Below are 10,000 nucleotides of genomic sequence, written 5' to 3'. Positions count from 1 at the left end.
GAAAGCCCGGGGCAGGGGAGGTGGGACGGTGGGGGCGATGGTGGCGGTGAAGAAACTTTGGTGAAGATGCGGTAGCATAAAATAAAAGCACCGTGAACGGAAAACGGGAGTCACGGATAAACTTCCCCTTCGGTGGAACGGGGGGGGGGGGGGGGAAGAAAAACACCAAAAAAACCAACCAACCCTCCCCACCCCCCCCAAAGAAAAAAACCCAAGGCACTTTCATCAGCAACGACAGTCAGTCAGAGAGCTTTGCTTTGTTCGCAGGGAACAGTGTGCCCAACTCGCCAATCCCCCCGCCCGCCCCGCGCCCCTCCCGCCCCTCAGCCCCTCTCACCCCTCCCACCCCTCGGTCCCTCCGCCCCTCCGCCCCTCCGCCCCTCCCCTCCGCCCCTCCCACCCCTCCGCCCCTCCGCCCCTCCCACCCCTCGGTCCCTCCGCCCCTCTGCCCCTCCCACCCCTCGGTCCCTCCAGCCCTCAGTCCATCTCCAGGGATTCCAACCGGGGTCACGGGGCGGGGGCCGCGCGTGGGCGGTGTAGCTGCCCGTAGTTCACGTGACGTGTGGCACAGGTGCCTTACTTAACTCCTGTTTCTATTTTTTTCCTGCCATCCGCGCTGCCCGCCCCCCGCCACGAAAAATCTCTTGATGGAGTTGAGTCCGGTTGACGAATCTATGCATGCAACTCGGAAAACTTTGGGAGACGAAATTTGCAGAGGTTTTGGGGCTGCTCGGAGGCTGCCGGCGGCGGCGGTGCTGGGGGGGGGGCGGGAAACCTGCGGTGTGCTGGGGATCCTGGCGAGGCACAGCCCCGGACCCCTCGCCTATGTCCCCAGCCACCTCACGCATCCCTTCGGTTCTTGTAGTCGCGTCTCCATCTCGAGGTCGTTTTAAAACGTGTTAAGCCACGTGAAACACGCACGCACGCACTCACTCACTCACTCACTCACTCACTCACTCACTCCCGCCCGCCCGCACTCCCGCAAGCCTCAGCCGCTTCACAGTGACCGATTCGACTCGGGAACGCTGAAGAGAAAGGAGCGGGCGGCCGTGCGTCACGCCACTCGTGGTGGGCGCCGCCGCGCCACACCGCTTCACGTCCCGGATTTAGCTCCGCGAGTGGCTACGACTAGGGTGTGCTTGTTCCCGAGGCGGGTGCCCGGTCGCCCTAGAGGCCACGGGGCCGGTTCCTCGGTCGAAAGCTCCACGGGGGCGAATCGCTCCTTTCCGCAGCCTCCTCCTCCTCCTCCTCCTCTCCTCCTCCTCCTCCTCTTCCTCCTCCTCGTTTCTCCTCCTCGTTTCTCACAGCACCCGGTGCCAAAGGCCAAAACAAACGTCTTTGTGTCCCAGAGGAGGGGAAAGCTCACTCTCTTCTCTTCTCCTCTCTCTCTCTCTCTCTCTCTCGTGGGTCAGGTCGCCTATGCCTATTCCTTCGGGGAGGTTGGCCCCTGACAGACGGGTCCTCCCCGGTCCTTTCGTCTTTTGTCAAGTTCATGGGGCTTCTGTGGATCTTCTGAGCTCTCGGTGCCTTGTCCGTCCAGCCCGCCCCCGCCTCCCGCGGAGGAGGAGGAGGAGGAGGAGGAGGAGGAGGAGGAGGAGGAGGAGGAGGAGGCCACGGGAGAGGGGAGAGAGGCATATGTTCCAATGATCCACGGCCTCGACCGGAGGATGGAACCTGGGCCTCTCCCCTCCCGCCCACGAAGCATCCACTCGGCCCGTGGAGCGCTCTCTCTGGCTCTGGCGTCCCACCCAGTGTGAATAGGCGATGAACTAGAGGTTTTGAATCGCAGGATGACCTGCAGAGAGCGGCCTAGGAGTCATGTCCCTGTGACTCGCGGCCCCCCCAGATCCTCCGCTTGACCATCATGCCACCTCAGAGAAAACAGAGCTTGATTTCATTCGGTGCACCTCGATGGTACTTCTGTCTCACCCAATAAGAGTATCCAAATCTGTTTTCAAACTAGTACTTTGGAGGGGGAGGGGAGGGAGAGAGAGAGAGAGAGACAGAGAGGGAGAGAGAGAGAGAGAGAGAGAGAGAGAGAGACAGACAGACAGAGACAGAGACAGAGACAGAGAGAGCGCGTCAGGGGTTATCCCTGAGTGAGTTCAGTGCAGAGTCCAGGAGTCCGGAGTGATTTTAACACATGGCTGGGGATTGGCCACCCAAAACAATCCAATCAAAGAAGCAAACAATGACCGCAATGAGCGCTGGCGACTGGTGCTGGAGAAGAGAGGGAGTGCAGCAGGGAGGTGGCTAGCCTTGCACACGCCCCTGATCTGAGTTCAACCCCTGGAGTTCCCATAGGGTTCCACGAGCTCTGCCGGGAGTACTCCCTGAATGCATAGCCCTGCCGGGAGTACTCCTTGAAGGCATCCCAGGGATATGCCCGGAGCCCGGCTCAGGCGTGTGGCCCCAAAACAGATGCACAGAGAAGGAGAAGGTTACGGGGTGGGGAGGGGGGGCTTGGGGGGGGGGAGAGGCAGACGACGGAGATGGACACGGACACAGACAGACAGACAGACAGACAGACAGACAGACAGAGAATGGGCGGGCCTGCGTGCACGCGATGAAGCACACGTACTGAGTGGTGGGGTGGGGTTTTAGTGTGTGTGTGTGTGTGTGTGTGTGTGTGTGTGTCTGTGTGTGTGGGTGTCTGTGTGTGTGTGTGTCTGTCTGTGTGTGTGGGTGTCTCTGTGTGTGTGTGTCTGTGTGTGTGTGCGTGTGTGTGTGTCTGTGTGTGTGTCTGTCCGTGTGTCTGTGTGTCTGTGTGTGTGGGTGGGGGGGGGTCGTCCTCCTTCCACACCCTGTGTCCCCGGATGGCCCTGCCCCGTGATGTCTGTTTCTCGAGGCAAGGGACGGTGTGACTTAGTCTCCCTCCACATCATCCGCGCGGGGATGGCGATCCCACAGAGGGTGCTCGGGCGCCACCTGGCGTCCGCTTTTCTTCGGCGCCGGAGCTCCTCTGGAGGTGACGGCAGCGATTCGGTTGCAGTGCCCGAGGCGGCCTTCCAGGAGGTCGGCGTCCCAATCGAAATTGGTCCCGCTGTCAAGGCGCCACCCCACGAGGTCCGACGGCGGAGATTGGAACTGCAGGCTTATAGGGGAGGTCCTGTTGCCTTCGGAGCCGGGTGCCGGCGCCTGGCGGGGCTGTCCGGGCGGGTCGACCAGCACTCCGCCGGCGGGTGGCGCGTAGCTCCAGGGTTGGCGGCGGCCCGGAGCGGGGCCGATGGCCGGCCCGAGCCCGGGGCCGCCCGGGCGCGCGGCCCGGCCCTCCGCGGGCGGGTGCCGCCGTAGCTCCGGGCTCCCGCGGCGGCCCGGAGCGGGGCCGATGGCCGGCCCGAGCCCGGGTCCCGGCCCGGGCGCGCGGCCCGGCCCTCCGCGGGCGGGTGCCGCCGTAGCTCCGGGCTCCCGCGGCGGCCCGGAGCGGGGCCGATGGCCGGGCCGAGCCCGGGTCCCGGCCCGGGCGCGCGGCCCGGCCCTCCGCGGGCGGGTGCCGCCGTAGCTCCGGGCTCCCGCGGCGGCCCGGAGCGGGGCCGATGGCCGGGCCGAGCCCGGGTCCCGGCCCGGGCGCGCGGCCCGGCCCTCCGCGGGCGCGTGCCGCCGTAGCTCCGGGCTCCCGCGGCGGCCCGGAGCGGGGCCGATGGCCGGGCCGAGCCCGGGTCCCGGCCCGGGCGCGCGGCCCGGCCCTCCGCGGGCGGGTGCCGCCGTAGCTCCGGGCTCCCGCGGCGGCCCGGAGCGGGGCCGATGGCCGGGCCGAGCCCGGGTCCCGGCCCGGGCGCGCGGCCCGGCCCTCCGCGGGCGGGTGCCGCCGTAGCTCCGGGCTCCCGCGGCGGCCCGGAGCGGGGCCGATGGCCGGCCCGAGCCCGGGTCCCGGCCCGGGCGCGTGATCCGTCCCTCCGCCGGTGGGTGGCGCTGTCGCTCCACGGTCCGCGGCGGCCCCGAGCGGGGCCGGTGGCCGCCCCGAGCCCGGGGCCGCCCGGGCGCGCGGCCCGGCCCTCTGCCGGCCGGAGCCCTTGCCGCGTAGCTCCGGTGTTCTGCGGCGGGCCGGAGCGGGGCCAAGGGCCGGATCGGCCCGGGTGCGTGGCCCAGCCCTTCGCCGGCGGGTGGCGCGTAGCTCCAGTGTTGGCGGCGGCTCGGAGCGGGGCCGATGGCCGGCCCGAGCCCGGGGCCGCCCGGGCGCGCGGCCCGGCCCTCCGCGGGCGGGTGCCGCCGTAGCTCCGGGCTCCCGCGGCGGCCCGGAGCGGGGCCGATGGCCGGCCCGAGCCCGGGTCCCGGCCCGGGCGCGCGGCCCGGCCCTCCGCGGGCGGGTGCCGCCGTAGCTCCGGGCTCCCGCGGCGGCCCGGAGCGGGGCCGATGGCCGGCCCGAGCCCGGGTCCCGGCCCGGGCGCGTGATCCGTCCCTCCGCCGGTGGGTGGCGCTGTCGCTCCACGGTCCGCGGCGGCCCCGAGTCTTCCCGGGCGCCCGCGCTGGCGCTCCGCCGGCGGTGGGTGCATCGCTCCAGGGTCCGGAGCCGAGTGGGGCCGATGGCCGGACCGGGGCCGGAGAGGAGCGGCGCGGAGCGGACCTGGTGAACGGGCGCCCACCGACCGGGCCTCGGCGGCGGCGGCGGCGGTGGCGGCGGCTGACGTTTTCCGGGTACCTGCCCCCTCCCCACCGCCCCGGTGGCGTCCCCCGGTGCTCTGAGGGGCGGGGACCTTGGCGTGACGGCGGTGTTTGGTGAATGGCGACTTGCCGCACCCGCTCTCCCCGCGTGCCCGGCCGGTGGCGCCGTGAGACGAGGGCCGGGGAGAGGGTGACGGGGTCCGGCTGTGAGCCCGCGGGGGCGCCTGGTCCGCGGCGCCGCGAAGGAAGGGGACTTAGAGGTTTTTTTTATTCTCCGGTCTTTCCGGGCTAATGATCCGACCTCCTCGCCCTCCGGAGCCGGCTCCGAGGCGGGACGTCAGCTGCGGGCGCCCGCCCGCCCGCCCGTGCGTGGTCGCCGCGCTCTCCCCCTCCCCGTCCGCTCCGAGTCCTGACCGGTGGCTTTCGGGGTGTGTGTCTCGGGGGTTCGGGCGGGCGGGGGTTCGTCCATCCGCTCGGGGATGCGTCCGCTTTTCCCCGGGCGGCCGCCGCCGCCGCCGCCGCCGCCGCCGCTGCCACCGGGTCGGCGCGTGGCTTCTGGCGCGGCTTGGACCCTGCCGAGTCACGGGGTCGACCAGTTGTCCCCTGGAGTTCCGGGACTCTGGGCGATGGGGCTGTCCCAGGTGCCGGTGGCCGGGTCGCTGTTCCAGAGGGTGCCGCGGGAGGGAGCAGATCGGTCCCGCTCCGGGCAACGGTCCTTTTCCGGTGTGACGGGGCCGGATTGGACCGCGAGATGTACGCTGACACGCTCTCTCTCGGTGGCTCTCCGCCGTGAGGATCGGGACCGGTCGTTCCCCCGGGTGCGTGTGAGGAGCTGGGGGCCTGTCTTGAGGACTCCTCCCTGGCTTCCCGCCGCCTGAGCCGCCCGCCTGGGCCCTGTGCGCCGGCTCTCGCGTGCACCCGGGGGCGGTGTCCCCGGCCGTGGCTGTCGCTCCTCCGGTCTAAGGTGCCCGAGGCCAGCCCGGTGTCCGTGTCCTCGGCGCCAACGGACCCCCCCCAGCCTCGCGTGTCAGGCGTCCTCCTCGCTCTCGTCGGGGGTGGGTCCGGTCGGGGCCGGACATTGCCCTGAAGTCGGAAGTGCGGGCGAAGGCTGAAACGGGCCTCTCCCCTCTCCGGAGGGTTGCTGTCCTTTGCCCGCACTCCTTCGGGGCTCGGTCCCCCTCCTCGCCAGGGGGGGAACTCCGCGATGCCTCGCTTCTCTCGCGCTCTCTCAGCCGATCGATGTGGTGTTGGTGCGCTCTCCCGGGCCGGGCCTAAGCCGCGCCAGGCGAGGGACGGACATCCCTCGTGGATGGGACCGCTCTTCTCGTTCTGCCAGCGGGCCCCTCGCTTCTCCTCCACCCCCGTGGGGGCGTTCAGGGGTGCGGACCCCGGCCCGATCCCGCTCTTCCCGCTCTCCCCCAGGCCCCGTGCGTGGCGGGGGAGCGGGTTTCGGGGTCGTCTGACGCAGCGGACAATCCTCGCTCTGCGCCGGGACCCCGCGGGGTCCCGTCCTCTCGGGCGGGCCCCTCCCCGCGGTGGGGGGGGCCGCCCGGCGGTGGCGCGCGCGGCCGCGCCTCACCCGGTCCTCGGTGGTGCCCCTGGAGCGCTCCAGGTCGTCCTGTCAGGTGCCCGAGGCCGAGTTGGTGGTGTCGCTTCCCCATCACCCGGACTTGCTGTCCTTCCCTCCCCGGGCTCCTCCTGGTTTCGGTTGGCCCCTGGCCTTCCAGGGGGGTCGAGCCGGTCGTCCTCGTCGCGGGGTCGCCCACCGTTGCCTCCTCTGCGGTTCGCCGCGGGGCGGTGGACGGGGGAGGGCCTCCGCGTTCCGGGCGCGCGCCCGCGTGCCTCGCAGTAACTGGCACTAGCGCGCGGGCGTGTGAGCGGCAGTCGGTGGGTCGCCGTCGCGCCGGGCTCTGGGAGATGAGGCGTCCCCCTTTGGGGCTCTCTCTCGCCTGGTCCGGGGCTTCCGCCCCTCTTCCCCCGTCGTGGGGGTGGAAGCCGGCCTTCCCGTCCCGGTGGGCGGGGGCCGTTTGCCGGGTGCTGCGGAGGGGCGGCGGGCCCTCCCGCGGGCCCGGCACGCGACGGACCTGACCGCGGACGCTCACGTGAGATGCGGTCGCGGCCCCGCTCCGGCGGGGACCGGCCGCCGGACCGCTACGGCAGACCCCCCCAACACGCGGTGTCAGGGGAGTCCGAAGGGGAAGGTGGTAGCTCGCCCAGGTTAGGGGGGCGACGCCCCCTCGGTGGAGAAAAGCCTTCTCTAGCGATCTGCGAGGGTGCCTTTGGGGTACCGCATCCCCCAGCCGCTGCCCCTCTTTCTCCTGCGCTGTCAGCCACCGGTAGTGGAGCCCTCCCTTCCTCGCCGCCCTGCGACGGGGAGGGGTCCGCCGTCATCCCCTCAGACGTGGGGGGGTGCCGTGCGCGCTCGCTCTTTGCCTACCGCGGCCCGCGCCTCCCCCTTCTGGGTCGGGGGAGGGTCCCGTCGGGCCGGGCCGAGCTGGCGTCCCGGCGTCGGGGCGTCGGAACGTCGTGGTTGGCGGTCGGGGCCCGGATGGGCCCGCGTGCGTGTGGTCGGAGTCGTGGGACGGGTGTGCGCGGTCAGGGTGTCGTTTCTGCCACCGTTGCGACCCCGTGCTCCTGTTGACCCGGCCCGCTGTGCCCCCGGCGGGAGCCGTGCTTCCCGGCGGGGGGGAAACGCTCTGTCCGCTTCCCGTTCCCCGTGTGGTGCCGCAGCCGGCGGTGGTGCTGCGGACCTCGGCTTCGGGGTGTGTGCTCTCGGGGGGTCCCGTCTCGGCCGCCCGGCCGAGCGAGGCGCCGCCGCGCGGTCCGCGTGGTGGCGGCGGCCCCCCCGGGTGCCGGACGTTGCCGCCTGGGCTCCGGGACCCTCGGTCAGGGCTCGGGCGGGCGGACGGAAGAGGAAAGGTGAGAGGCTTGTGTTGCGGCCCGCGCGTGCGGGCTCGCGGAGGTTCTGGGCGCCGTCGGCCCTTCCCGCCCCGCGGTGGGGCCGGGGACGGGTGGCGGTGGTCGGCGTTGGACCCTCCGGGCCCCCGGTGGCGGGGCGCTGCGGTGACGCGTGTGGACGTGGCTTCCGAGGCGGAGGGCGCGGGTGGGTCGGCCGTCGGGGCCGGCCGGCGTCCCGGGCGTGGGCGCGGGACCGCCCTGGTCTGTGGGCGGTGGGATTCCCGTGCGTTGTTTTCCCGGCGGCCCGGTCGCCCCGATGGGCGCCTCCCGCTCTCGTTGCTCCTCTCGGAGCCCGTCTGGCGCGCGTGCCGCGTGCCCCGGCCCTCGCGGGCCCGGATCCCCCCGGCCCCCTCGGGCCGCCCTCCCCACGGGAGGCTGTGTGTGCCCTTGCGGTGGCCGGGCGGGCGCTTCGGCCCCCGTGGCCCTCCTCCCGCGCGGTCGCCCGCCGGCGGCGGCTGTTCTCTCTCGCCCGGTTGCAGGTCGTGCCTGCCCGCCGGGACCCGTCGTGCCTCTGGAGCGGCCGACCCCGCCTGACCGGGCCTCGTTTAGCCCGGGGGGGACTCTGGTCGGAGGTGCGTGCGGTGATCGGAGGGGTGGCGTGCGTTCTGTCGTCGGTGCGGTGGGGGGCGGTCGTGACCGTCGGTCGACTCCGCTGCCGGTCGAGGAGGTGCGCTTGGTCGGGGGGTGTCTGACCCGTCCACGCCTGGCCGGTCGGTCGGTGCCGGGCGAAGCTCGAGTCCTTGCCCGTTCGGTGGCGGCGGCGGTCGCCGTCGTCCGTCTTCGGCTGCCGTGGGACCGCCCTTGTGCTCGGAGGCCTCGGGTGGTGAGATTCCCGCGGTGGGCCGCTGGCGGAGGCGGCGGCGCCCCACGCCGGATGCCGCGGCCCTCCCCCGCGTTTTGGGGGAGCCTGGCCCGCGGAGGGTTCTTCCCTCCCCGGGGCTCCTCGGGCTCGCCCCCGCTCAGGCCGGCCCGCCCTTTCCCGTGCCGCCTCCTCTCCTCCGGCCTCGCCCCGTGTGGCGGCCGGGGGGTCGCCGGCGTTTCCGGCCTCTCGCGGGTCTCCCCGCGGGCCTCCTCTCCTCCGCTTCTCGTCCGCCCGTCGGGCTGCTGCCCGCGTCGTCCCGGTCCCCCGCGGCTCGCCCGCGCTCGGGGGTCCTCGCCCGCCGCCGCGGTGGTGCCCGCGGCCGGCGCTCTCGCTCTCCGGGCCCGCCGGGGCCCGCCGTCCGCTCCTCCCCGTGGCCGGTGGCGGTCCGTACCCGCCGCCGGGCGGCCCTCGGCGGAGCCGGGTGTCGCGCTGTGGTCGGTCGAGGGGGGTCTCCGGAGGCCGCGTGCCGACGTTCTCGTCCCCCCTCGCCGTCTCTCCGCGGCGCCGCCGCCGGGGGTCGTGGCGGTGCCACACCCGTTCGGGATTTTCCCCCCCCACCGGCTCCGGTCGGTGGGCGGGGGTCGGGCAGTGTCGTTCTCCCTGCCGTCGGGCCGTGCGTCTCGCCGCCGCGGTGGCGCCCGAGCGGGCCCTCGGTCTTCAGGGTGCGTTGGGGGCGGTGGCAGCCCCTGCCCGCCCGCCGGCCTCTTCTCCCCCGCGCCCGCGGGGTCCTTCCGCGCGCCCCGCGCCGCCGCCGCGCGTCCGGCTCCCGTGGCCGGGTCTGCGCGCGCCGGCTCCGCCGCCGCCGGGCCCGTGGGGCGGCGTCGGTCCCTCCTCCCTTCCCGCCGCCGTCTTCTCCCTCCTGTCTCCCCCTCCCCGCCGCGCCCCGTCCCGCGCCCCGTCCGTCCGTCCGCGGGCGGGCGGCACGCGCGGTGCCGGCGGCCGGTCGGGGGGGAGGAGTTCCCAGGAGAGGGGGTGGCGCGCGGGCCGGGGTTGGGTTCCTTCCCGTCTCGACCGGTCTCCCCCGGCGGCGGCGGCTCGCCGCCGCGCGCGGTCGCTCGCTCGGTCGTGCCTCTCCTCCTACCTGGTTGATCCTGCCAGTAGCATATGCTTGTCTCAAAGATTAAGCCATGCATGTCTAAGTACGCACGGCCGGTACAGTGAAACTGCGAATGGCTCATTAAATCAGTTATGGTTCCTTTGGTCGCTCGCTCCTCTCCTACTTGGATAACTGTGGTAATTCTAGAGCTAATACATGCCGACGGGCGCTGACCCCCTTCGCGGGGGGGATGCGTGCATTTATCAGATCAAAACCAACCCGGTCAGCCTCCCCTCGGCTCCGGCCGCGGGGCGGGCGCCGGCGGCTTTGGTGACTCTAGATAACCTCGGGCCGATCGCACGCCCCCCGTGGCGGCGACGACCCATTCGAACGTCTGCCCTATCAACTTTCGATGGTAGTCGCCGTGCCTACCATGGTGACCACGGGTGACGGGGAATCAGGGTTCGATTCCGGAGAGGGAGCCTGAGAAACGGCTACCACATCCAAGGAAGGCAGCAGGCGCGCAAATTACCCACTCCCGA

Source organism: Sorex araneus, chromosome 9 (genome assembly GCF_027595985.1).
Source record: "Sorex araneus isolate mSorAra2 chromosome 9, mSorAra2.pri, whole genome shotgun sequence".
Taxonomy (NCBI): Eukaryota; Metazoa; Chordata; class Mammalia; order Eulipotyphla; family Soricidae; genus Sorex; species Sorex araneus.
Note: the sequence above shows the minus strand (reverse complement) of the source record.